General features: G+C 44.4%; 1 protein-coding gene across 2 annotated transcripts in view; it reads left to right on the top strand.

The window, feature by feature from the left end:
- LOC144753450 (heparan sulfate glucosamine 3-O-sulfotransferase 1-like) overlaps positions 1-26,996 on the top strand; it is a 726,783-nt gene that overhangs the window by 441,545 nt on the left and 258,242 nt on the right. For both annotated transcript variants that reach the window (XM_078641137.1, XM_078641138.1), the window contains exon 3: positions 1,053-1,202. The gene's annotated coding sequence lies outside the window, so the exon portion shown is untranslated. The remainder of the gene's footprint in view (positions 1-1,052; positions 1,203-26,996) is intronic.

Genomic DNA, 26,996 nt, shown 5'->3' on the forward strand with positions numbered 1-26,996 from the left:
AAGAACTCTTCTAATTCTGAGTCAGATTTTAAGAACTGCCTCGCTCAAGTAATCAATTGCATGAATTGTAACTAGTTAAAGTGTAACTCTGAGAAAACAGAAATCCTCCTTTTTGGAAATGGTAATCAGTTTTCTGCCTTAGAGGTGGCTGGAGGATATCAATATGCCCCTTCCACCTATGGATGTAGCTCGGAATTTAGGAGTGATATCTGAAAACGACCTTTATTTTCATCAGTATGTGTTTACTGTGTCAGGGACCTGTTTCTCTTTGATCCAGTCCCTGAAAAAGTTTTTTGATTTTCCCCCTCTAGTGGCTCGGAAAACAGTTCTTCGTGCGTTAATCGCTTCAAGATTAGACTATTGAAATACTCTCAGCCATAAACTTACAATTGAGAATCTACTGAGCTATGCGGAAAAGTGAAATGAAGTGCAATTATTGCTGAGAAACACACCTGTATTCTACATTTCATTCAAGGTTTTCTTGGGAAGGGTGAAACCCATCTATCCTTGGGGAATTATATGAATTGTCTGGAGTAATAACACACTTTTAAAATAGCTAATTGCTTCACCTTCAGATATCATAGAACTGTACACAATTTATGGGGAATTTGTAATATGCATCATTCTGACCTATATTGATCATTTTCTGGATAGCAGGTGCATCTTGTCTTCATGATGGGCTTCACCAGTCTCTTTGATCAGCTTTGGTATACGTCTCCAAAACATATTTTGTCCCAGTGAATGAAAAAATGATATACAGGGGTATATAGTTGTATCTAGCATGTGCTGTTTACTCCTATACCCCAATTCTAATGCACTGCATTGGCTGTGGTGTACAGTATGTTATTCCTATCCATGTCTTGCAGGTAGGAATAAAATCCTGTTCAATTAACTCGATGCATTTGGAATAAATGTCCACTTTTTGGGAGTCTGTCCCCTAGAAATTAAATGTTTGTTTCTTTTGCAGTTTTTTAATGTAGTGTTTTGCATTATTGATAATTATTCAAATGAAGTAAGTAGTCCTTTAAGTGCCATATGTTCTGTTTCCACAGCTATCACAATATTTCAAGATCATTTTCTTCCTTTATTGAATAAAACAATGAAATCTCACTGGAAGGATGCAGACAACAGAATTGTTCCTTCTTAATGAAAGTGATTATGTTATGGCCCGAAATAAGAAGATTTGACAGATCAATCCAAAGGTAAGCATGCAGTTAGAAGAGCTCTAATCTGAGAGTTACTGATTATTTTATATGGACCCTCAAATCATGTCAACCCACTTCTTGATAATTCCTCAGCCCCACTTTTGTTAGAGAACATTCTCTTTCTCCATCCCTTTCAGTCACTTTAGTTTGTCCATAGATAGTTCCTTTGGTCAAACACTCTGATAGACATTCTGCAATTTCTCAGAGGGAGACTTCTTAAGAAGATTATTATTTTTATATCTTCTTCACCAGCACAGTCTCGACCTGTATTGAACTGAGAAAGTAGTAGGGAATGGTGTAAAGAAGTTGTTAGATAAAAACTAGCATCAGAAAAAAACTTCAATCAGGAAGCAATATCCATCTAATTGAAGAAGAGAATGAAATTTAGGCTCTCTGTTGTAAACAGTTGGAATTGTTTTTCATTATTGTTCTTATCTGCTGGTACACCAAGTATTAGAATTAGTAAGTAAGATAACGGTTTCAAGCCAATCAATTCCCAATTTACTGTCCATCATAATAAAGGATTTACTACAAAATAGGCCACATAAAAATTCATAGTAGTTTACGATACAAAATGAATATACTGCTCCTAGAAAGGTAAAGAACTTAAGATACTCAACTACCTACATTTGCCCATGACATAAAATGACTGTGGTAAAGAGAAATTACACATGTGGCAGAAGCAAAATGAGGTAAAAGGGAAATGTCTCCTTTGGGAATGCTAAATAAAAAGAAATTAATATAACACTGTTCAATCAGATTTATTGAAAATGTATTTAAAATAGTTGTTTTCATACGTTCAAACTGGAAAACAATTCGAGGGATACAAACAATATTCAGTGAAGTGTTATGAGGACATAGATGAATCACTATTAGGAAGAAAAATACAAGATTTAGAACTTTCAGAAATGGGTGTATGTTCAAATAGAGTAAAATACATGCACATTAGGATTTTAAGATCTCAATTAAATAGCCAAAAAAATGAGAAAATTGAAATGATACGTTGTCCATTGAAGTCTAAATATACCTATAGAAACAGTGTGGCAATAACATAAAATGAATAATAATACAAAAATCTCAATTATGTACATTTTTTGTGAGTACACCAGGGAATTTTCAGAAAAGAGCTATTTTATAGGCCCCAGTAAGATTAACTTCTTATTTTTATAGTGCACCAAAAGCTTTGCTCAGTGTTTGTCATGGAGAAGTATCTTTCTCTCAGACTTCTTTCAGAAGTCAGTGTGCTAAGGTCCACTTTAGAATGGCTATCGAGTCGAACAGCTTTTGTTTTTAGAAAGTTTTTTTTTGAACGAGGCATTCTGATACATAGATATCTGCTAACTATTATTAATGGTTGAGATACGTTTCTTTAGATCAGAGTATTATACCATTTGGGGGATGTGTTGAGCACATATGCAATCTACTGAGAGGCTGTTTCAGTAAGGTTTTGATATACTGATCAGACATTAAATTGATTTACAATTTTCCAGAAGGGAGACAGAACCAATTAGTCGAAGACTATGTGCCAGTGGCACTGATAAGGAAATGAATAGAATATCTTTTCTTAAAGTTTGGATGAGCATGACTAACGTTTATGGCCAGGGCTGCACTGGTTTAAGTTCACATTTGACACTGGAAACCCAATTGTGTTTTGCACACTATAGTTGAAGGCCGCCTGATGTTGTAAATCCGAGATCTCTTTTCACAGAGTAGTATCTACAGAGTTGCGCATCTACAGACTAAATTTAGTGTAATAGAAAATTTGACATACCACCCACAAAACACGTTATTTCCACATTTATTGGTTGCAATTTAGAAGACATATAAACAAAATAAAACTAAACATGAAATATTGGCAAATAATATCTTTCACATACCCTTCAAAAGCAGGATAAGTTCTGTTTAAAAAAATGATAATAGAAGTGGGGGGGCGTGGCCAGCAGCCAACGATGGCGGCAGTGTAGAAGGCGAGCTCCGTAGTTGAAGCGGCCTCCTTTGAAATCCGAGCAATAATCCGTCTAACACCCATCACCTCCGGAAGGGTACTGGAACCCAGGACCGGGCGGCACAAGCGGAGACCAGCCAACTCGAAATCCGACGGTGAGAAAATCGATCCGAGGAGTGACCAGTCTGGGCCGTTGATAACTGCTGGAGCCGGGGACTAGATTGCGGTACAGGTCTGGCCGGAAGTACACTGTGCGGGGAGAGACGCCGCCGGAAGTGCCCGCTTGGTGACGGGACTAGGAAATGAAAGGGACGAAGAGACGGACCCGGCACCACCTCGGACTTTCCCGGGTATAACGGACGGGGGACCACAGGTCACGACACGGAGAGATCCCGAGGCGCACACAGCTTCCCTGATCGGACGATCGAGGCGCGGACGCCCAGACGGGCGCAGGAGCCAAAGACACTACCCTGGGAGCCTAACTCGGTGGGACTCGGACAGTCATCCAGCGGCACAGACCGCTGTGGTCCCCCGCCGCCCCCGAGACCGATAAGCCGTCACATGGACAGCAGACTCCCCGATGGGGGAGGGGATTAACACGGGAATGTCTACCAGACGGCAACGGCGCTAACTCTGGCACAATCACCCGGCGCTCGCACACCCCACTCACCACTCGAACTACACTGTCTCCTGAGTGCGGGCCCAGTACCACGGAGCCTCGTGTCCCGTCGGGTGTGGTGGATCACTGTGAAGAAGCGGGTTGAACGGCAAGACTGAGGCGACTGAGGCGGCGCTAGTACCCACACGGCTCATGCCTCCGACGACGCCAACCACTGAGGGGTAGAGTGGCCGGAGCCGACTCTGCATGCGTGCGACGGGGGGACTGAGGCAGGGGTGACGCAGCGGGCCTCAGAACGTGCTTAACTTAATATCCACGACAAATCCCCCCATACTACCAGCAAGCGGCGAGGAGCGAAAATCACGCGCACCATTGGTTCAGCAAAGCAAGGACAACACGACTTCGACCCGCACGTATCCAGGGGTAGACACGAGGGTAACATCCCTTTAGGCCACGCATCATCGGGGACCTTGCACGAGGACAGAAACCATACCCTTCCACAACACGTCGAGGGAAGGCACCGAGATGGCTGGCAAGGGCACAAGAGGCGGAGCCACACAAGCCCGGCTGGAAAAATATGCCTATGACAAAGTACCATCCTCTTCGCAGGATCCAAAAACTCCACCAGGCAAGACGATGGAGGCAGCGGGAACCAAAAAGGCGACCATAGATGACGTAATGAAGGCCCTCGCCCAGGTACAGGTGACGGTGGGGTCAATATCAACGGAAATCACTCTAATAAGGGCGGACTTCCATAAGATGTCAGAGAAAGTGCAATCGATGGAAGTAGTGACTAAATCGTTAGTGGAGGATGTCGCGGAACTACAAACAAGCATGGAGCGGATCACGAAGGAGAACAAGGCCCTACGCGACAAGTTGGATGATCAAGAAGGGCGCTCAAGACGTAACAACCTACGTATCATCGGGGTTCCGGAATCGAAGGGCACGAGAGCTATGGACCTGTACGTAGAGGAACTCATCAAACAACACCTGCGACCAAAAGGACTCTCTACCTTTTTCACAGTAGAAAGAGCACACCGGGTTCCCGGAGGCCGCCCGAAACAGGGAGCTAACCCGAGGCCGATCATCGCTCGCCTCTTCAACTTCAGAGACAGGGATGCGATCCTGCAAACGGCTAGGAACTCCCCGCCGGTCCGGATCCTTAACTCGCAATTGGCATTTTTTCCGGACTATACAGCAGAAGTTGCACGGAGAAGGAGAACCTTTTTTGAAGTCAAGAAAGAACTTAGGGCCAGAGAAATCCCCTATTCAATGCTATTCCCTGCTAAGCTCAGGATAGTAGCGGACAATAAAACATGGTTCTTTGACTCTCCAGAGACAGCACAGGACTGGCTTGAGGGGTGGAGGTCAGTGACCCGCCCGCGCCGCTCTAACAGAACAACCATGCAAAGCAACGACGAAACCCGTTCGAGTTCCCAAGCATCCGGGGGAGGACAGGACCTCCATTCACCGCTGCACGACATTCCGGAAACGGAGGATACAGAAGACTAAAGACTACTCACAACCACATTTGCAGAACACAAGCTACGCTGGCCGGGCGTGCCGCCATGGACACTGGACGAAGGACCCCCGGGACTGAGGAAGGGGGTCGCTGACTGCGGAGGGTCCTTCACCCCAGCGTGCAAGTACTATGTTTGGGGAAGGGTTCAAGCACTCTGCTGAGTTGGGGGGGCGGGCAGTTTCGAGTCCGTTAAGCAGGGGGGCAGGGTGGGGGGGAGTTGGGGGGGGGGAGGTTTTCCGTTATCAAGAAGATTGCACTGATAAAAATTGGATCTACATGGCATACACATTACACTTAACAGGCATTAGGCAACACAATCGAGCACCATCAGAGCACCGCGATGATAAATTCACGAACGGAATCTATGGCGGGACTGACTCAGGATGACACCGAGAGGGTGGACACGAGAATGAGGCGACTATCGCAGTTAGGCATTATGTCATGGAACGTACGAGGGTTAGGGGACAAAGTCAAGCGGGGGCTAGTACTACAGAGTATAAGACGCTTTAGTCCAGCTTTGGTCCTATTGCAAGAAACACACCTAACGGGCACAGCTACACGGGCCCTAGACAGGAAAGGTTACCGTATGATTACACATGCAGAATTCACTAGGGGATCCCGGGGCACAGGAATCCTCATGCACCGCTCCTCGGAGTTCATAGTTCAATCCACGAAAACAGACACACAGGGTCGTTTTGCGGCCGCACATGGGCAATGGGAAGGGAGGCCATTGAATGTAGTCTCGGTCTATATTCCGCCGGCGCTGCACGCAGTTGCACTCCCTGATTTGGGAAACTTTCTGTTGGAACTGCCCGAGGGTGATCTAGTCTTGGGAGGGGACTTTAATGCAGTGGCACATAATACACGTGATAGATTCCCGATGCGAACACACGACCCTGGGCCCTCCCGCTTGCATGGCTTCCTGGAAGCTCAGGGACTGGTGGACCTTTGGAGACACTTCCATCCGGAAACTCAACAGTATACATATCATTCGGCAGTCCATGACAGCCTGTCACAGATTGACTATCTCCTAACATTGGGACACGGCCTCCTCACTATTACTGACGTACAAATTAGACCTCGGGGAGTTTCAGACCATTCACCATTAACACTAACTGTCTCTAACCCTGAACGAACCAGAACACGTGTGTTCCCGATCTTCCCAGGATACCTTAAAGTACCTCTGATAACCAAAAAACTGAGGGAGGGTACAAGAGCCTACTTTACTGAAAACGAGGGAACAGTGGAGTCTCCCACCACCCTATGGGAGGCCTATAAAACAGTCCTTCGAGGGCAGGCCATCTCTATGATAGCGAGTCACAAACGTACACAAAAGCAAGAATTAGTAGACCTAGAAAATGAATTAGACACAGCCAATAATGCCCATGAGAATAACCCGACCACGGTCACACGACACGCACTACAATTATGACAACGGCGTCACACTGACCATCTACGCAGCAGGGTGATAGATAGTTTAACGACCACACAACAAAGGATATACGATGTGGGTGACAAGGCCGGCAGACTTCTTGCCTGGTTAGATAGGAAGAAAGACGGACAAAGGGCCATTTTACAGCTGAAAGATAGCGCGGGTATATTACAAACCCACCCATCTCTAATAGTCGAGCTTCTGGCTGATCACTTCCAGACAGTATACACCCCCGACACCGTGGTTACCCAGGAGATGGCGGAGACGTCTCTCGTGGGGATACCCACCCGCACTCTGTCACAGGCCAACAAAGATAAACTAGAGGTGGAATTGACCACTGAGGAGATTCAGGTAGCTATAACTGCCCTGCACTCGGGGAAGGCTTTGGGTCCCAACGGGATTCCGATAGAGTGGTTCAAGACAATGTCAGACACGCTCTCCACACCCCTACTTAATATGTTTCAGGACAGTTTGGGACAGGGACAGTTGCCGCCCGACCAACGAGCAGCAACTATAGTGACAATACCAAAACCAGGCAAGCCACCTGAGGATTGCGGTTCATACCGCCCGATTTCTTTATTAAACGCAGAGAATAAAATATTGGCAAAATTACTGGCCAATCGGCTGATGCCACATCTGGAGCACTTAATACACCCTGACCAGGCAGGATTTATGCCACATAGAAGCACAGCGATGAACCTAAGGCGGTTGCATGGGGTGATGGCACGAGCATCACTGTTAACAGAACCGGCGGCGATCCTCTCGCTGGACGCCAAGGTGGCGTTTGATCTGGTAGAATGGAGATACCTGTTTGCGGTACTGGAACACATGGGCTTTGGCCCGAAATTTGTAGCATGGATCAAACTACTATACCAAGACCCGGTGGCACGAGTGCTGGCAAATGGCCGTCTCTCCAGAGAAATATCACTGAAGAGGGGTACGAGACAAGGCTGTCCGCTCTCGCCGTTACTATTTGCCCTGGTCCTAGAACCTCTGGCTACTGTCATTCGGACCACCAGGTTGCTAAGAGGAGTGCAATGGGGAGACGGATGGGAAGACAGGGTGTCATTGTATGCGGATGACATGCTAATATACTTGATGGACTTACAGGAGAGTATACCGGCGTTACTAGCGCTGTGCGAAAGGCATGGGACAACGTCGGGTTATAAAATAAACTGGACGAAATCAGTACTATATATGTTAAATGGAGCACCGCCGGACCTGAACACTAGCTGTCCATTGCTACTGGAGGAAGTCTCCTTCAGATATCTAGGGATCCATATTACACGAGCACATGATACTTTCAGGACCCTGAATCTCCGCCCACTGCTCGAACGATTAAAATCAGACGTGCGACATTGGAGCACCCTCCCCCTGACGTTATTGGGCAGGGCAGCGCTGTTCAAGATGATGGCGCTGCCCCGTTTTCTCTATGTCCTAGAAAACACACCGGCGATAGTCCCAACACAGTTTTTCAAACAAGTCTCTAATCAACTATCGAGCCTGCTATGGGGGAACAAGCCAGCGAGAGTGGCGCATTTAAAATTGATCAGGGATTGGTACAGTGGAGGGATAGCCCTCCCAACCTGGAACTGTATTACTGGGCAGCACATCTCAAGATAATTAACCGATGGGTACATGGCCCGCAGAACGACCCGGCGTTGACGGCGGATAGGAGACAGCTGGGCATTGCCACCCTACTGGCCCCACTCTACAACACTGGATTACTTAAAAAACTGATAGGACCCACCAGGCACACTGTGACACTGTGGCATAAAGCCCAGAAACGATTGAAATGGGAGGGTGTGATCACACGCATGACACCGTTATGGGACTCCAAGGCCTTGGGTAGTCTAAGACACAGCAAGGGATTTGACCAATGGGACACCATAGGGATCTCAACAGTTGGGGACCTGTGGGCGGGAGGGGAAGTGATACCATTTGAAACACTCAGGGAACAGTACGACATGAGGGTAACTGAAACGTACCGTTACATACAGATCCGGCACGCGTTGATGACAGCTTTAGAACCTGATACCACGGTCCCAGAGTCGGCTCCCCTGGAAGACCGACTGTTGACAGACTACATGGAGAATAAGGCTACCTCCCTCACTTACCGTAAATTAATAAACAACTTGCCAGACCCACTACACAAACTGAAGGACACCTGGGAGGAAGAGCTTGGAGAACTAGATGAGGATTGTTGGAATGCCGCACTGGCATCCCCCAGGGAGGCCGGAATATCGGCAAGACTTAGACTGGTGCAGTTTAAGATACTGCACCGAGTTTACTATACACGTACTATGCTTCATAAAATACATAGAGCTGAACATCCACACTGCCTGCGCCAATGCGGAACACAAGGCACCCTGTTTCATACTCTTTGGGAGTGCCCTAAAATCATGATATACTGGCGAAGAATAACACGCACTATGGCCCAAACCTTACAATTGACCGTTACACCTGACCCCAGGCTGTGCCTACTCAATATTTGGGGCCCAAATGATTTGACGACATATGGGAGACGATGGGTGGGGATCGGCATGATGTTGGCGAAGCGTGACATAGCGCAAAAGTGGGGAGCAGAGGAAACACCTACCATGGTCCAATGGTGTAAGCACATGGACGTAATTATGGTGACGGAGAGGGCGGTGTATAAACAAAGGTCAAACCCACGCAAATGGAATAAATTATGGCTACCCTGGAATACCTATAGGGGGGATATATGCACGCCGCTGCCAGAAGAAACAGATATTGATTGCTCAGGGGAGGAGGAGGGTGAGGACTGAGGGTGAAGAGAGGGGAATGGGATCGAGACAATGGTTAAACTATGACAATAGGTGTTCACAGAGCGGAGATACAGTTCACGAAACACATAGAATGTTCGGACGATCTTACTCCTTAGATCATTAATAATGTACTGATGATTGCAAGAATTGATGCCAAGTATCCAATCAGTGATGTTTTTAGTTACTAGTTATAACACAGAAAATGTACGTTGCTATATTGATGGAGTATGGATGAATGTTGAAGCCACACAACTAAATGTCGATACACATGATGATGTCCATTACAATGCAACAATAAAAATATTTTTAAAAAAAATAAAAAATGATAATACTAGACTCCCTCTGTACACAAAAAGAAAAACAGTTGATCAGGTAATTAGTTATTGGTGACTAATATTTCTATAAATGTTTTCATAATTTATGATACTATGAGAGGCAGATCATCTTCTGAATTCGTTGATCATCATTCGTTGGATTACCTTCAAGCCAGTCCTTTGCAATATTAGCCTTACAGTGGCCCTGCAGTTACATAATAGTAAAGATTTTTATTATACTTGGTTTTGCAGTCATTATGGCCAAGGATGATATTTCTTTCCCACTGACAATATTGTAAGTTCATCTCCATGATTTAAAAAAATGACTATAAACTAATTTTATCAAACAACCTTGAAAAATCTAGAAGATGGTTGTTTGATTTGTCTGCAATACAGGTAACGCATGCCACTGAGTCCCTTTTTGTAATGGAGCAAGTAGATTATAATGAAGCCTGCGTAGAGTATGACGGTCCTGCAATCTAAGAGTAGCCTGCTTGAGTGCTTGAAATAAAGTGAAGAATGTAATTAGGTACTTTAATGGGATGTCCCAAAGTTGATTTGCTCTCTATCCTAATGAAATGGTCTGGAACACTGACTAGCAGACAACATAATTCATTTACTTACTCTTACAGTGGGAGGGGTCAAAAACATCTTGCTTGGCCTTACCCACTCAGGAAATGTAATTAAAACCACAACTAAATATATGAGTAAGTACAATCACAGTAGGATTAGACAAAGTGAACACATGGATATTTAATGGTTATAAAAGGCTAGGAGTTTTCCCTGAAAACATTACACAGATCCAGTAAATAAACAACATTTCTGTCATACGTAGGCAGATTTTCTAACATGCCCACTGTATTTCACTAGAACGATTAGAAATATACCTGGAAATCTAGGACTTGTTTGGACTTCCATGACACTTCTGGGAATTGTGTGTGTACCTTTTAAAGTACATTGGTGACACACACTGAAATTAATGCATTTTCACTAAACAGCATTTTGTGGGCACAAGAAGATTATGGTGTGAATTGAAAACAAAACATGTGTTTTCAAGCACCATTTCAACTTATTTTTATTAATATTCTGTTAGAGTGTTCAAATGTATTGTGAGAACTTGTATTTTTTGTTTGGGGGGTAAAAACGCTTCTCAAGGTGAACCATAACAGTCACTCGATTCGAAAGTCTTTATTCGATTACATAATCATAAAAAACATTTACATTTAAAACAATAAAGTCCTAACATTCCATCGTCATTAAATAGCAAAATTACACTAGAAATAAGTCCATAATTACTCCATCAATAAATACAAATATACAATAAATGAGTATAAAACACATTTAAAAACACAGTAGAGTATCAAAAATCTCAAGCCATGGTACAATAAAACAGAATTTAAGTAAAAGCAGATTCAACATAATCTCATTATGGTAGACCTATCGTATCCATTAACATTATTGATTAATCAGTCTGTGGGCACGGGTCATCCACATACCATGTAAAAATTTGGCGATCGCGATGATAGTCAATTCATTTCCATCTGTTTTTAAAATCCTTAGTGCTTCGGAACCTGAAGTAATCCACATCATCTGGCAAATGGGCTTCAGCCATTTGTACCTCAGTTTCTTATAAACGGGGCAAATAAATAATATGTGAGCTGTTGTTTCAGATTGTGTTGGGCAAAACGGACATTCCGTGCATGAACCTGTACCCCATTTACCAGTAAATGATTTAATAGGAAGGGTACCTATCCTAAATTAGTGGTACCATTTCCTATCACTGGGTACCATAATAAGGTCCCAAAACACTTCGTAGTCAGATGCATGTTTGGTCTCTAGAAAGTCTCTTGACAGTGAGGGACTCGTCAGGGACATGAAACGTTTCATAATGACCATGTTCCAGTAAAGCTCCCTCAAATCCTTTTGAGATGGAAATACACTATTTGTTGGGTTTTGCCACAACCAGTTAAGGCCCATATCCGTATAAGTGGCCTTTATCTGCCTCGGCCATGAAATGTTGCCCGCACTGTCAGCGTCCCTGATCTCAAGTAGGGCTTGTGCCTCTGAAGCGAGCCACATCCTCTAAAAACTGGCTCCCCAAGTCATAATAGAGCGCTATTAGTGGAGTCGATTGAGGTAAGCCTGTTATACCCGTCATAAATGTATTTTGCGAGGTCGTGAGTGCCACTAAATTGCTGAAACCCCATAATTCAGCCCCATACAAAACTGAAGCTGCAATTTCTGCATTATAGATTTTTAGCACAGGGGCAATCGGCTTCGTAAAGGATAAACAGTGTTCTTTCAGCAAAGCACCAGGTAGTTGTGCATGTTTAAGTAGCAACTGATCCTAGTGTGGGTTCCAATTTAGCCTGGATCCTAGTGTGATGCCAAGATACGTAAAAACATGGGTCTGCTCAAGTATAACATCGTTCATGGTAACTCTCCCTATTACAGTTTTTTGTTTGTGTAGTACCATGAACTTGGTCTTGTCTACGTTAATTTTGAGACCAAAATCCTGGCAAAACATCTCAAATCTCCCTATGGCCTTTTGCAGGCTTTTTTGGGTTTTTGAAATTAACAGGGTGTCATCGGCGAATATTAACAGGGGTATCTTCCTACCATCTAAAGTTGGAGCATCAGTAGGGTGGTCCTCAAAGTACTTGGTCACCCTGTTACTGTAAAGAGAAAATAAAGTTGGTGCCAGTACACACCTGTCGAACTCCTCTAGCAATCTGGAATCTATCTGTCACTTGGCCTTGCTAGCCCCAGCCAACTTGGGCAAAGTTTACTTCATAAAGTTTAAATAAAAAGGCCAGCAGGTCCAAAAGGCATTCCCTGTTCCGTGAGGACACTCCACAACTTGGCTCGTTGGACTAAGTCGAACGCTGACTTTAAGTCTACAAAAGCGGCATATATTCTGCCTCCATTAAGGATCCCAACACAACAGTAATTTAAAACAAATCTAAAAACCTGGTCTATTGTGCTCTGATGTGAGCGGATATCAAACTCGTCAATCCAACCCTGGATTCTACTTAGCACAAGCCTGGCTGTCACCTTCTGAATGCAGTCAATTAAACTAATAGGCATGTAGTTACCAGGATCCGATCGGTCCCCTTTTTTAAAAAGTGGTATGATCTCTGCACCCATCCATGACTCAGGGATTGGAGTACCCTTGGCGATGGCATTCACTAAGATCTGTATATATGTTACCCACAAAGCCTTATTATGCAGGTCGGCGGGAACACAATAAAGCCCGGGCGCTCTGCCACTCGGTACAGTATTACGTGCAGATTCAACTTCCTGCTTAGTAAAATACAGTGCAGGAGTACCAACTTGAGTAATCAAAGGACCCTGCGATAATTCACATTCTCGGGCATCATTGGCAAACTGTGTCTTAAAGTGATAAACCCAGTGTTCGGGAGCTACATGGTTGTTTGGCGGTTAGCTCGGCTTTCCCTTACTCCACTTAACCAGGTGCCAAAATCCAACCATGTTCTTGTCTTGGCTAGCACAGTACAGCTCTTGCCAATGTTCCTCATCCCATTCCTTTTTCGCTTTGTGTTATGCTAACTTATACTCCACCCGGGCATTGTGGATCCTATCCCTATTCTTGGATCTTATCACCATAGCTAGTGCTTTCTATGCCACCCTACATGTTTTCCCATACCATGAGTCAGCAGGTGCCTTTACAAAGATTTTTGGTTTTACTATATTAGATATAAAAAAGCCCTTAAGCTTATTAAAAAGTTCAATATGAACTGATGTAACATTGGACTTTTCTCCTTGTTGCTCGAGACAATGTTGGAGGTCTGTGGTCGCCTTAGTCACCAAAATGTTAATAGCCTCCAGCTGATGCTCTTTATTTGATAAGTTTGACCATTTTACTCTCCTGGTGTCATTACTTAGATGACGTTCTACACCCGCAGGAAGACCATCTTCTATGCAATTGCCTACTGGTACGAGTGCTAGCACCAGGGGATTATGATCACTTTCCACCCTCTCCTGGACGATCATATCTATTAGACTTGGCCAATATTCCTTATTAATGAGTATGTAGTCTATACAGCTGCATCTCATCCCGCATCTAATAGTGGGGGAGCCATCCTTGTCAGATTTCGCCCTCCGGTTGACCTCCCTTAATCCATGCTCCAAGCAGAGCGCTTTAAGCTGTAAGGCCGCCTCCACCATTTCTTGATCGGATTCAATGTTAATTGCGGGATATCCCATATCAAATCTTCCTCTTGGCCTAACTCTATATCGTTTGCATCTAGCGGCTCGAAGGAGCAGTTAAAATCCCCAGCGACCACTATGTTTCCCTCTCCTTTGAACAAATTGAGGTAGGAATCAAGAAGGGCAACATTGCCTGAGGCTTTCCCTCCAGGCAACCCTCCAGCATATACATTAAAACGACAAGGTTCTCTACACCGAGGACTCTTATCTTAATTATTAGGTTGTCATTACTATCCGTGTCCAACTGCTGAACTGCATACCTGTCGCTCTGTCTTACCCAAATAGTTAGCCCCCCATCGGTCTCGCCCTTGCCCAGCAATAGCAGGTTTAAAGAAAATTATGTAACCTAGTCTAAACTCAGGACCCACTGACCAGGTTTCTTGTAAGACCACGATTTCATTGGTTTCAATAAAGGATAACCAGTCAGATGACTGTCATTTATTCTTCAACCCGGCAATATTCCATGATGTCAGAACAAAATTTTGTGCCCCATTTCGAGACTCACCGGAAGTGTGCACCTTGCTGCCCTCATTTGCTATACATGTGTCAGTTCTGACTAGCAGTGGGCTGTTTTCTTCTTGGTGTATCTTAGTGGGGCTTACACTTAACTCAGTGGTAGTGCTTCTAGTATTTGGTCTATCTGGAGGGGTAATTATTTCAGGAGGAAAACCCCCTGAATTTTGACTGTTGTAGTTTAAACCTGGCTCTCCCTTGTCCCTTATATCTGGATGCGTGGGGTACGGTGTTTAGATGAGACCCAGTCAATCATTTTCCTCCAATGTACTTAGTGCCTCATCTGTTACAGATCGGGACTACACAATTGGTAGGGCCTAACAAATGTCCTGAATTCCTGTAAGTTCCCCCTCCTATGTCTACATTTGATCGATAAAAGAACCCCAGGGGGAGGACATTAATAGCATCTTTCCAGATTTTAAAAGGAGCTGCCCTTTCCAGAATACACCTAACTATATTTGGAGACCTAAAGCTTAGAACTACACTGTCCCCAGCCATGCTTTTTTCAGAGTTTCCCACCCAGGCCACCCTTCTGACCATCATGAATTTTTCAAATAGATGATTTCCGAGCCCAGTTTTTAAATACAAGAAATGGAGGGCCTTATTCCTTAGAGACGGCCAATGTTCCTCCTCACGTGATTCCAATCCGGGACATTGGCCTGTACTATAGTGTGTGGGGTTGCCTCTGGTGGGAGATCAAGAAAAACCCTTGTCGACTTTTCCCCACCTTCCCCCTGAGGTCTCACCACAGGGCCATTTGACACTTGTTTGCGTGTGTGTGAGGCATTAGATACTGATGTAGGTTGTGCAGGAGGATTCGGGGGGCACACTGAGTTTCCAGCCCGACTAGGCCCTATGGCCTCTGCAAGGCTACTCCCTTTATTATTAGCTGCTGCTTTAGTTAGCTGATCCTCTATTTTAGCTAGTCTTTGATCTATTGCTGTTAATCTACACATGAGAGGGTCAATTAAAGCTAATAATTTAACTTCCATCTGCTTGAGGAACACATCTTTAGCCTCTGTAGAGTCTGGGTATTGCAACCCAGACTGGGCTGGATCTGACCCACTACACCCCGCCCAGTTCGTTCTAACTCGACTGGTGGAACTCAAGTCCCTCCACTCTCTGGAACCGCGCTCTTATTCTTAGCTTGTTTTGCGACCTGTGAGCTGGCTCTGGGGGCACTACGCGCTTTTCTTTTCTTTCATTGAGCATTACTTCTGGGAGCAGCTGCTACTTTCTTCTGTCTAGTGCGAGCTTTGCTGTAAGAAGCAACAGTGGTGGAAGATATACTATCTTCAATGGCCAGATTAGGAGAGCCTAGCTGAGGGCTACCTGTAGATCTTAGCAGTGGTTGAGGGCATGGTATTGAGCCAGAGATAAGATCTATAGTAGTAGTTTGTCCTATGGGTAGGCTTAGAGGATCTAGTGAAAGACTCCTTTCCGTTAGCTCAATTTCGTGCATAAGTACAGATTCAGCCCGAGTAATAAAGGCATCCAAAGTCCCTGCCACTCCCACCCCCCCTTTGCGTGTATTCTTACTCATTTCAAAACTCGTTTATAAAACCAATATATAAAGAAAAGAAATCTGCTTGAATTTGCAAATAGTGATGTTCTTGACTACTTATCACCCCCACTATAATACAGACAGTACTTTAGAAGAGCTTACTTAGAGTCCCGGAGTGAATGTTGGAGGGGTGGCCCAGCCCAGCCTCTTCCGGTCGAGGACGGGCACTACATGAACCTGTGCTTAACCATCTGGTAGTTTGATACAAAAGCAGTCAAGCTTAACTTAAAAGCACTCTGTTAAGGATTTTTGCAGCACACAAACAGTAATAATGAAAATATAACACAAGAGATATTCCACTCCAATGTAGAAAATGAGAGTAAAATATATTAATGAGACCATATGGCAAAATCCAATCAGCCTTTTAAAGGGTTAAGTAAAAATAAAGCCAATAAGCAGAAAGTGCTAACGGTGTATCTGGTATCTGGTATTGCTATATCGGGGCAAAGTCTCAAGTTCAGGCTGATGGTGATGGAGTGCAGGCCAAATACAGGGGGCAGGTTAAGCCTGGGAAAAAGTTACCTTCTCTGAGAATGGTGCACAGAGTTCAAAACTTCATGATTTCACAGGTGCAACTCAACTGATGCCAACCAAGGGTCCAGGACTAGAGGAGGCACCTCGTGGAGACCCGGGACTCACTCCATAAGAGGGCAGCATGTCCAGTTGTAGATCCAGGAGGGTCCAGTTACAGGTCCTGACAGGATAAGTTGGAGCAGGTAAGTAGGGCAGTTGCAAAGAGGCCTTTGGAACCTGTTGTGTCCATGTAGCTCTGAAAAAGAAGTCAGCCAGTTGACCATTGGCGTCACTCTGGTAGTCATGGGTTCAAGGAGATGGTCCTCTCTCTTTCAAGCAGCAGGGCAGATCTCTGAAGAACAAGGCAGACCTCAAGCAGTAGGGAAGTCCTCTGAGAAACAATGCAGGACTCAAGCAGCAGGTGAGTCCACCTGACTACAAGGCCTTCCTTCTGTAGTTTTCTGCCGGTCCAGGAATGTACGGAGAAGGACATAAGCGGGTCCACTATTTATAACTGGTGCCGGCTTTAAAGTGGAAGGAAATTCTGAGGTTTTCCTCCCAGAGATGGTTGTGGAATTTCCTTCCTCCTCAGACCGACATTCGGAATATATCGAGGACGACACCCGAACACATCAGGAATCCAACTAACGTGTAGCATCCAGGTCCGAAAACGCTAGCAGTTAAACATCTAAGCAGACCAAGCGGTTAAGCATAGAAGAAGTCTCAGACCAGTTTTAGGTTCAAAATTATCTATAGCAGTAATGCAGACCCAAGAAAGAGAATGAGGCAACAGTTGTGGTGGATCCGACAGGCAATCTAAAGTAGATAATGTAAATCACCCCCTCTGAACCCAGCAAACACACAGGAAGCTACACTGCGTTGCAGCTAACAAGACTGATAGACGGAGACATACAGCACAAAACAAGTATTAGACAAGACACTCAGATTTGGGTCCTCGGCCTCCGTACAGAAGTAAACAAAATACAGCTATTAGAAGCCGTTGGTTCCTATAATCAAGCCACATTAACTATAGCAAAGAACAAGGCAGATTTCCTGAGGAAGGCGACGGCCGAAACGCGTTGAAGGAATTAATTCTGCGTTTACATTAAGTTCTTATAATGATTCTGTGGTTAATTTTAAGTCAAGCAATCATTTATATGATAATTTCTTAATGTTTTTGTATATGACAATGTCCTTGGTAACCAAAAAAAATATATATATATGTGCAAAAGTATAATAAGGAAAAAAAACGTAAAGAAACAAGACCAGATATTATTCTCAAATAAAACAAAAAAAATGATATGAACTACAATTATATGAGTGAAGAATGATTTGTTGAAAAACACATGTCTAAATTACTCTCAGTTTAATAATACACTAAACCCGGTGTGCACCTTCCTTTCTAAAAAATGTCCTTCCTCCCTACCCAGGTTCCAAGGTGTCTGGGGTGCCAAAAGGCTGATGTCAAGTTCTTTGTGAGTGTGCTGAGGCAGCTTCTTTGAAATGTAAATAGGGCAGTAGGCAGTCCTATTTCAGCAGGATGGCCCTCTCCTAGCTAAACCCAGGTCCTATTGTTCACAGTCTGGGTCCAATACGCGTTCCTGATAGGGGAGTAATTTACAGGCAGGGCATGGCCTTTGGTGAACATTTTAAAAACTCTGTAAGTGTTATACCCAAAAAAAAAAATTCAAATTGAAGCTCAAGCACTGCATTCATGCCAGGGTTCTGGTAAGTCAGATAAGTAGGGTTTGGTATACGAGGGAGCAGAAATGTCTATAATGTATCAACTGCGAAATGCCGATTTTGGGATGTACCTACCCTATAGCTTTTCTCCATATGACCAATCTGTACTAAACTTTCGAGGATCAGTGTAACAACCAAATTGACCTATTTGGAAACATTCATGCAGAGTCATCTAAATGGGTACTAGTTACTGGTGGCAAAAACCTTTTTCCTATGAATGATTAGCCAATCATAATAGTAGAGAGGTTATAGTTGATTCTGTATCTTAATACCACAGCAAAACAACAACTGTGATAATGTAACAGAGATTTCTTTGGGAATGATCCCTTTGTTTACTTTCATATGTAGAAATAAGTGAACTGTAATTTATTTTTTTTAAACAAAGGGCCTGATTTAGATCTTGGCAGGTCAGGGCCCGCCGTAGATCGCAGTACCGCCGCAGCCCCAAGTATTACATTGAGCTGATGGAGGACTGCCAGCCATATTTCGATGTTGCAGCTACAGATAGAAGACCACCGTGGTGGCGGTCTTCTTTGCTGGCTGCCAGCACTCATCTGCCATCATTACTGTGGGACTGCACCAAGCAATTTAGATGCTCCCGTTGTACTGGCAGTTTCCTGACAGCGTAGTCATGATGGAGTGAGGTTTGTGGGGGTGTGGAGACAAGTAGGTACTACTTATCATTATCTTACTACACATATTAGTTGTAAGATGAACACATGCATGACACATAACAAAATTGCATGCAATTGCAATGTTCACATACACAAGTCGAAAGCTAACAGTAACATACGATACACAGTGAGACAAGTGACACAGAAGCCTACCTCAGATTCCGGCGACAATGGGGTTGCTGAACATCATGGTAAAGTCACAGCAGCAAAGGAAGGACCTGGAAAATTGGGTTCAAGATGGAAACTCGATGGGGAACCCGAAAAAGGTAAATACTCTCAAATTTTTCTTCAATTCCTCTAACTCAAAGTTGTCGTACATCGTAATCAGCATGGAAGGATTCTTGGCTGGAGTTCCGCCCCCAGCTGCTTCTGTCTGTGCCACTGTTGACGCGTGCCAAGAATCCTGGCAGAGGCAGCGGGACTGTGGTGGTCTTTCGCCTATGGACCTGCCAACATTTAAATTGGGCTGGCAGACTGCCAGGTTGGTGGGTGGGAAGACTGCCAAAAAACAATGGCGGGCCCTGACCTGCCAAGATCTAAATTAGTCCCTGATTATTTTACAGTCTTAATGACAGAAAAAGACATGTCATGCTACTACATTGTTTGTTTCAAACAGCTATTGAAAAGTCATCTGCCCGAGTGCTCACCTTACCCAAGTAATCACATTTGATAAATTCAACATAGAGTCAGAGTCATATCTCTAAAAAAGAATAGAAGTTTAAAATAAAAATAAGGAAGCTCACAGAAAGCCAGACAAACTTCGCATCCTATACCGCCACAGCGCAGCCACCAAACTCAATTATTTTGCTTATCTAGTGAGCCGCTATAATACAAGTAATCTATTGTCTTTTAGTACAAAGATATGACCACCAAAGTCAATTATGCTACTTATTCTGTAATATGCAATAATACAAATAATATGGGGATCCATTGCAGGTACTACAGAGGAAGATGCAGTATTTCATGACTGTCTTAAGGGACTCTCAGGTCTTAAATATTTCACATTTTCTATGCAGGGTTAACTCAATGGTGCCAGATAAAAAATAATATTGAATAAAGCCTGCTCTGGTATATTCACTCTGTCACTAATCTCTAAATTGTCTTTGCTGGAAGGAGAGGAAGATAAGTGGTGTTAATTCCAGATGGGAGAAATTTTGAAAAAGAGTTCCATAAGTTAACTTATCCAAATGCTCCCCAGTAAAAATTAACGGGGTCAGCACCCAAGACAATGAAGGACATTTTACGATGACAAGTGATAATTCCAGAAAGTCAATAATCTTGTTACTAACATAGTTCATGGGTAATTGTGAGTCTCTGTATGCACTGAATACAGTTCAGGCTAAATGAGCTAGTGACCCAGCTGTTTACTGCTAATGTAGGGTTACTGCTGATGCTTCATTGACACCTAAAATATGTCAGCGTTAGTGGCAAAACTACATGGTGCCATATCTTGGCACTGACTGGTCGCAGTTGAGAATTACCCTTTGTGGGAACCAACAAACAACAACTGGTTCATCAATTAGACTTTGGAAATTGCAGGTCCACCATAAAATCTGTATAGCTATATTAGCTAAAAGTTTGCTTCCAGATTTTCTGGTGTCATGGTGACCAAGCACAGTTAACACTACATACCTGTTAACATAAGATGACAAGGAAAACCTCTATTTCTTCATCAGGCAAAATTGCTTCCGTTACTATTTGTGGCAAAGTCAGTGTTGGTTTTGGGGACGTATGAGAGGGTGGCCTGTATTGACTGTCTTGAACCACAGCAGTTGTTTGAGCCACTACTGGCCAGCTGGGAAAGAAGGTCTTTTTGGCTCCTGTAAGGCTCACTTTGTGGAGACAACCTTTATGCAGGGGTCATGTTTTGGGGCCTTGCTTCCTGATCTTTCCTTTTTGGGTCTGCTTCTCTCTGCTCTAAGCAGTGCAGTCTTCTCCTTTGTAAGTCATAGCAAATGTATCTCTGGGCATTTGCTTGGAGCTTCTTCTGAAAGTTCAAATAAAGTTCAGGTAAGTGCAATAATGCAGCCATTGTTTATGCTACTTTGGAGGTGCTAATGAGAAATCAGGGCCAAGTTAAAGTTAGTAACTGTTATTTTATTCTATGCTATGTTATGTTAAAGGTATTTATTAAGCACAGCGATCACTGTATCTTCTTGGTGCTGGTAGAAATAACTAAACATCAACAGACAATGCTAAAATATGCTACCTAACATAGATTCAAAGTGACCTTAGGCATAATTTATACACTGTTATGAATCACAATGTACCCCAATATAGGCCGGGGTAGTCATCTAACCGTTGTCCTACATTTACCCTGCCATTGTGCTACATAACTGGATTGGTGCTGAATAAATGTTGTATGGTTTTCTCTGAAAACTAGCCTCATTTATTAGACATGAGGATTCTTAGAATCACAGCAGGATTACCATCTTCTGCATAATAACTATGCATAAGGGTCATCCCTATCGTCATCCTTTGCGACATGACACAGCAAGGTAGAACCCTTGAGGGTACCTTTCGGGTATATATGCACCATATTTTTGCTGGGGGGTCTCTAAATTTTTAGTATGAGGTCCACGTGGTTCAGAGCCTGAGGGGGTTGGTAACCTGGAGTCCTGGAGCTTAGCAGGGGTGTCTTTTGGTGGTGTTGGCTTGCCTTTATTCGTTCAGTCAGTTTAGGTCTGTTCCACAGCCGTGGGTTTCACCTCCAACCAATCTGAGCAGCCAGAGGTATTAGACACAAGGGAGTACTCGGAGGTCCTGAGCAAGAAAGGGTATACATGATCCCTTCAGTGAGCTTCTCCACGGCCAGTGTGTTCCACAGTTTGTGCAGCCAGTCTGTGTAGGTGGACATGGTGTCCATGCCCCATTTAGCTAGGATTTCTCACTTGACAGCACAAAGGGCCAGGGCCTTACCCCTGGCAGAGTGCAGACGATCGGTCAAAGGATTTGGCAGCCCTTGTAAAATGCACCTGGGGAAGTGTGGGATGTCTGTGGAGAATGTTTTGCCAATGTGTTTAAGTACTTCCTCTCAATGTCTCTTTAGTTTAGGACATCTCCTGAGTAGGTGGGTGAGAGTGCCTGTTTGGATGGAGTTCTGCCAGCAGCTGGCCGAGGTGCGGGGCTTCCACTTTGCCAGTCTGGCTGGGGTGCAATACCAGTTGAGGGAGGGTTTCAATTTGTATTCTTTTCCCTTTGCACTGTAGGGTGATGTTTGGGACCTGTACAAGATATTGGACCACTCCTTAGGTGTGAGGATACGATCCAGGTCAGATTCCCATTGTTGTTGGGTGGGGATTTGCTGGGGTCAGACAGTGTATTTAGGTAACTGTAAATGTCATAAAGTATGTGTTTGTCTTCTGCTTTGGGAATGATCCATTTTTCTAATTTCATCAGCAGCCTAGAAGGATGTAGATAGGTTGCAGGCTGAATGACCCAGTGCTTATTAGCTGTGTAGTGCCAGTGTTTGGGATTGGGATGATTGTATTTGGCTTGCAGTTGTGGGAAGTCCAATGCACCTGTACTATCAAGTAGGTTGCCAATTCGCTTGCAATTAGCCATTTGCCAATCGAGGTACTCTGAGGTTGCTTGGGAACGGGGGGTGCAGGATTTTCCATAATGGGCGTGAAGATGGGAGTAGACAGTCCCTTCCTCACCATGACTCTGTCCCACTCACCCGCGTGAGTGAGATGTAGACCCCTGTGGGACAGTGTTTCTTGGAGAACCATGGAAATTTCCAAATGTGCACCCCTGCGATGACCTTGTCAATGAAACACCAGTGTTTTTCTGTAAGAGGCCTCTTCCATTCAATACTGTATCGGATCTGGGCGGTTAAGCTGTAATGGATAAGATTGGGAATGCCCAGGCCTCCATACACCAGTGAGAGGTATGTGCACATACTGGCCATTCAGGGTTTCCTCCCATTCCAGATGTAAGATTCTACCACGTGCTGGAGTTTTCCCAGCAGATGTAGGGATGAGATTAGAGGGATTGTTTCCATAATGCAGAATGTAAAGTATCCGAAGTAATAGCATCAGTTTCACTGGCCAGGAAAGCCAGGAAAGACCTCTGGCCTTCCAGCTCTGTAGGTCCTTGTGGGCTGTAGCACGTAGCTTAACAAAATTGAGGTCAACTGTCTTGAGCAAGGTGGGTAATAGTGTGGAGCCTAAATGGGTCACTCAGTTGCTCATCCAGGGGAAGGGAAAATGGTTATCCAGGTGGTCCTGGTCTGCCCGTAAAAAGTGTCAAGTTTCTAATCTGAGTCTTTTGAATATTCCTCTTGAAGCCCAAAACTTCTCTGAAAGCCTTGAGCATGGACAGGTTTAGGTGAGCTGCAAGGGCTGCAGTGAATAGCTTAGCATCAACATTTAGCAAGGAAATAGGTCTGTATGAGGAGCAGAGCTTTGGATGTTTTCCCAGGCTTGAAAATGACAGTGATCATTGCCTCATTCATCATGGCAGGGAGCGTACTGTTCTCTGCAAATAAATGTATTCCATTAGTTCCAGAGGCTTTGATTGGTTGTAGTCTAGAGATTGCGGCTTGCCCCTCATCCTGGTGGATGTCAGCACTAGGAGTGGAGGAAAGGAACCAGTTTATTGTTAGTAGATCCATTTCTTCTGCTGTTTATAGTGTGGCATTGAAATGCTCAAAGGCTTGAGTGATAATGGTGTTGCAATGCCCCTTGAGACCGGCCTTTGTTCATATCTCAGTGAATCTACTCTTTTGGATTGAGCTATCAATTTATGGGCTAGGGAGCATCCTGCATTATCTCCCACACATAGTATTTTTGCTTGATGCATAGGAGATTATATTCAGCCCTTTCCCAAATCGAGGGCTTTGGGTTGTTTCCTGGCCATGGTCAACTGTCTACATATTCTGCGAGTGCCCAATTTTCTGTTTCTCTTTGTTAAGGGTCCCCGATATGGCTTTGAAGGTTCCTTGTAAAACAGCCTTCATTGTTTCCCAGGCTAGGGCTATGGGGGAGACGCTGTTTCATTGGCCTGGAGAAAATGATCCATGGTCTCATGAATCTCAGACTTTATATAGTCATATCTGAGGAGTTTATCATTCAGTTTCCACGGAAAGAATAGGGGTTGTGCTTCATCACAAACAATTGAGGACCTAGACCGCATAACTGTCCATCATACATCCTCCACAGTTAATTCTCAAAAGAAAAAGGTATGCTGTTCCTAAAGGGGACAAAGGAAAAAGGGGAGTAGGTCAGTGGGTTACTGATCATGAATTCAAGTACTATACAATGATTGCATGCCTCTACAAGTACTATATAAGACTGCTCTGTATGGTGCTATTTTATGATTTCTTGTCTTCCTCCCCCAGATCAGTGGTTTTATAATATGTAGGTACACTTATAGGGTACTTAGTGTTTGGACACTACTTGTTTCATCCTTGGTCCCAGACACAGTGTAGATTAGTTATAAATGTTTCGGTCCTGAAGAATTGCCCTAGATCACATCTTGACTAATTGACAGCATGAAACATGTTGATCTCATAACTGTTGACATCATATTTTTAATAAGTTAGGCATACTCATGGATTTGAGACTTACCTTTTTTAAGTCACTAATCACTACATCGACACTTACGTTTCCTCAATCTACACAAAGGGCCCTTAACTTGTACTTCACATCATGGCTTTGGAAAAAGATCTCTGATAAAGAGCCCCCTCAGGCATTGCAGTGCTGGCCTATGAGGAGCAAGCCGGACGATGAAGCATGACACTCGCAAGGGTGTGTGAGGGCCCCTTTCCAAATAGGAACTACCCCCTTGTAGTGGCTCCTTTTCTCTGACCTACTCCCCTTTGTCCTTTGTCCCCTTTAGGAACAGCATACCTTTTTCTTTTGAGTCTATAGGTTGCGCTGCCTTGGATGGGGAAAATGATTGTGATGGGGAAGTGATCGGATAGCGCCGCTACCTCTATGTCCCTTTGCTCTATAGCTGCTAAAATGCAAAGGGAGACCAGGAACTAGTCAATGCAGACGTAAGTCTGGTGAGAGGCCGAGAAAAAGGTGTCCCCCTTAGACACAGGATACATGAATCGCCACGCACCTGTTAGGCCTACGTCTTATAGCCATTGCAGACCAGCTTTCATAAGGGCCCCAGTATTGTCTTGTGGCTGGAACAACCAGTCCAGTGGGTTGTGTTGGACAATGTTAAAGTCGCCCCATATCACAATATCTTTGTCTGGGGAAGTCATGACCCAGCCCACCGTGGCTAGCAGAAACTGCTCTTGGTGGTCATTGGAAGCATATAATGTGGCGAGAGTGAATGTATAGTCATGAAGGGAGATCTATACCACAGTAGTTTGCCCGATATGATAGTTTGGGTCTGTACGATCTTGTCCTAGAGTGTGTTAGGTATCAATATTACTACTTCAGCCTTCTTGCTGGGGGACGATGAGGTAAGTTGCCAGTTGAACCAGTGGGATTGCAGTCTCTTCCAATTCTTTTTTAGGAGGTGGGTCTCCTGGAGCAGCGCTATGTCACATTGGGAGTCCTTCGGTTTGGATAGGAGGGCGAGGCGTTTTAGTAGAAAGTTAAGGCCTCTAACGTTAAGGCTCAGAATCTTGACCAGTTGTGTAAGGTGGGGTAACTTAAGTAACTTAAGTAGGGCGGGACTCGGAGGTGGCCATATAAGCTATATGTAGTGATGTTATGTGTTTGCTCTAAGGTGTGTGAAGCTACTCAGGATGGGACCAAAGTGGGGGTGTTAACACTGAGCTGGTGGGATCAGCTGGGTAATGAACTACTGCCTTCCAGGGAGTCTCTTGTGTGTCAATAACGTGAGCCATGGGGGAGACTTCACTGCTCAGGTGTATGGCAGCTCCTCCAGATCAGTGAAATTGAATAAGTGTGCCTGTGGCTCCAACCTGCTTGGTTGCCCTTTGGGCTGGCCGTTGTATTTGGGTGCAGTGTTGTCTCATGGCTTTCAGTGAGGTTAAATCAAGGTTTGAGATTGAGGAGCTTTGTGGCTCTGGGTGTGCTGGAGGAGTGCTGTACATTCCTGCTGTGTGGTTCTCTGCTTTGAGACATCCCTGGGTCATGTCTTGTGGTCAGACCACTCTTGTGGGGTATCAATTCCCAGGATGGAAGAGGCCTCTGCCATGGTGCATATGGATTGTCTTTATCCCAGAAGGAGATTAGGCAGAATGGGTGTCTCCATTTGTACTTCACCCCTTATTCGCATAGGAATATGGTGGCTGTCCTGAGGGTGCCGCTCCGCTGAAGCGTGATAGGTGACAAGCCACAGCCTACTACCCTCAAAAGAAATTGCTCCTTGGTCTTCCACTGCATTCATTATAGCTTCTTTCATGCAGTAAGTATGTACGTAGGTGAGGATGTCTCGAGGCTGACCAGGAGTGTTCAAGGGGTGACCTGCTCTGTGGATGGAATCAAGAAAAATGTCCTTTCCAGCCAGTTCTGGGAATGTATGGCGGAAAATATAAGTCACTTAGTTCTCCAGGTCTCGACTTGTGAAACCTGTTCTCCTGGTCTTCCAAGTGAAACTGGAGATCCTTGTTCTGCTCCCTCAGCTCCAACAGCTCCCATCTGTGATACTCCAATTTTTCTTCACAGGTATTCCGACTAGTTCTAGGTTTGCTGCTCATTGGGCCAGGTCCACCACTTACTGTTTAATCTCCTTAATATCAGTGACGACCTTGTCCCTGAGAGCAGTGATTTCCCCTCTAAGCCTGTTGAACAGATTCTCCATAATGGATTGTGTGACGGGGCGTGCATGTTCTCCTGTGCAAGGGGTTGGCCTGCGTCAGCCAAAGCTGGTGAGCCTGTGGTGCCTGTGTCCCTAGAGGAGTCTTTCTTTATGGAGGCAGACTTGGTGAGTAGGTCTTTCAGGGTAGAGGCCTTTTTTGCTCTGTAGGCCGCCATAGAACCTTGGAGGAAAGCTCTCCACTCAG

This window comes from Lissotriton helveticus, chromosome 5_1 (genome assembly GCF_964261635.1).
Source record: "Lissotriton helveticus chromosome 5_1, aLisHel1.1, whole genome shotgun sequence".
In the NCBI taxonomy this organism is placed as follows: domain Eukaryota; kingdom Metazoa; phylum Chordata; class Amphibia; order Caudata; family Salamandridae; genus Lissotriton; species Lissotriton helveticus.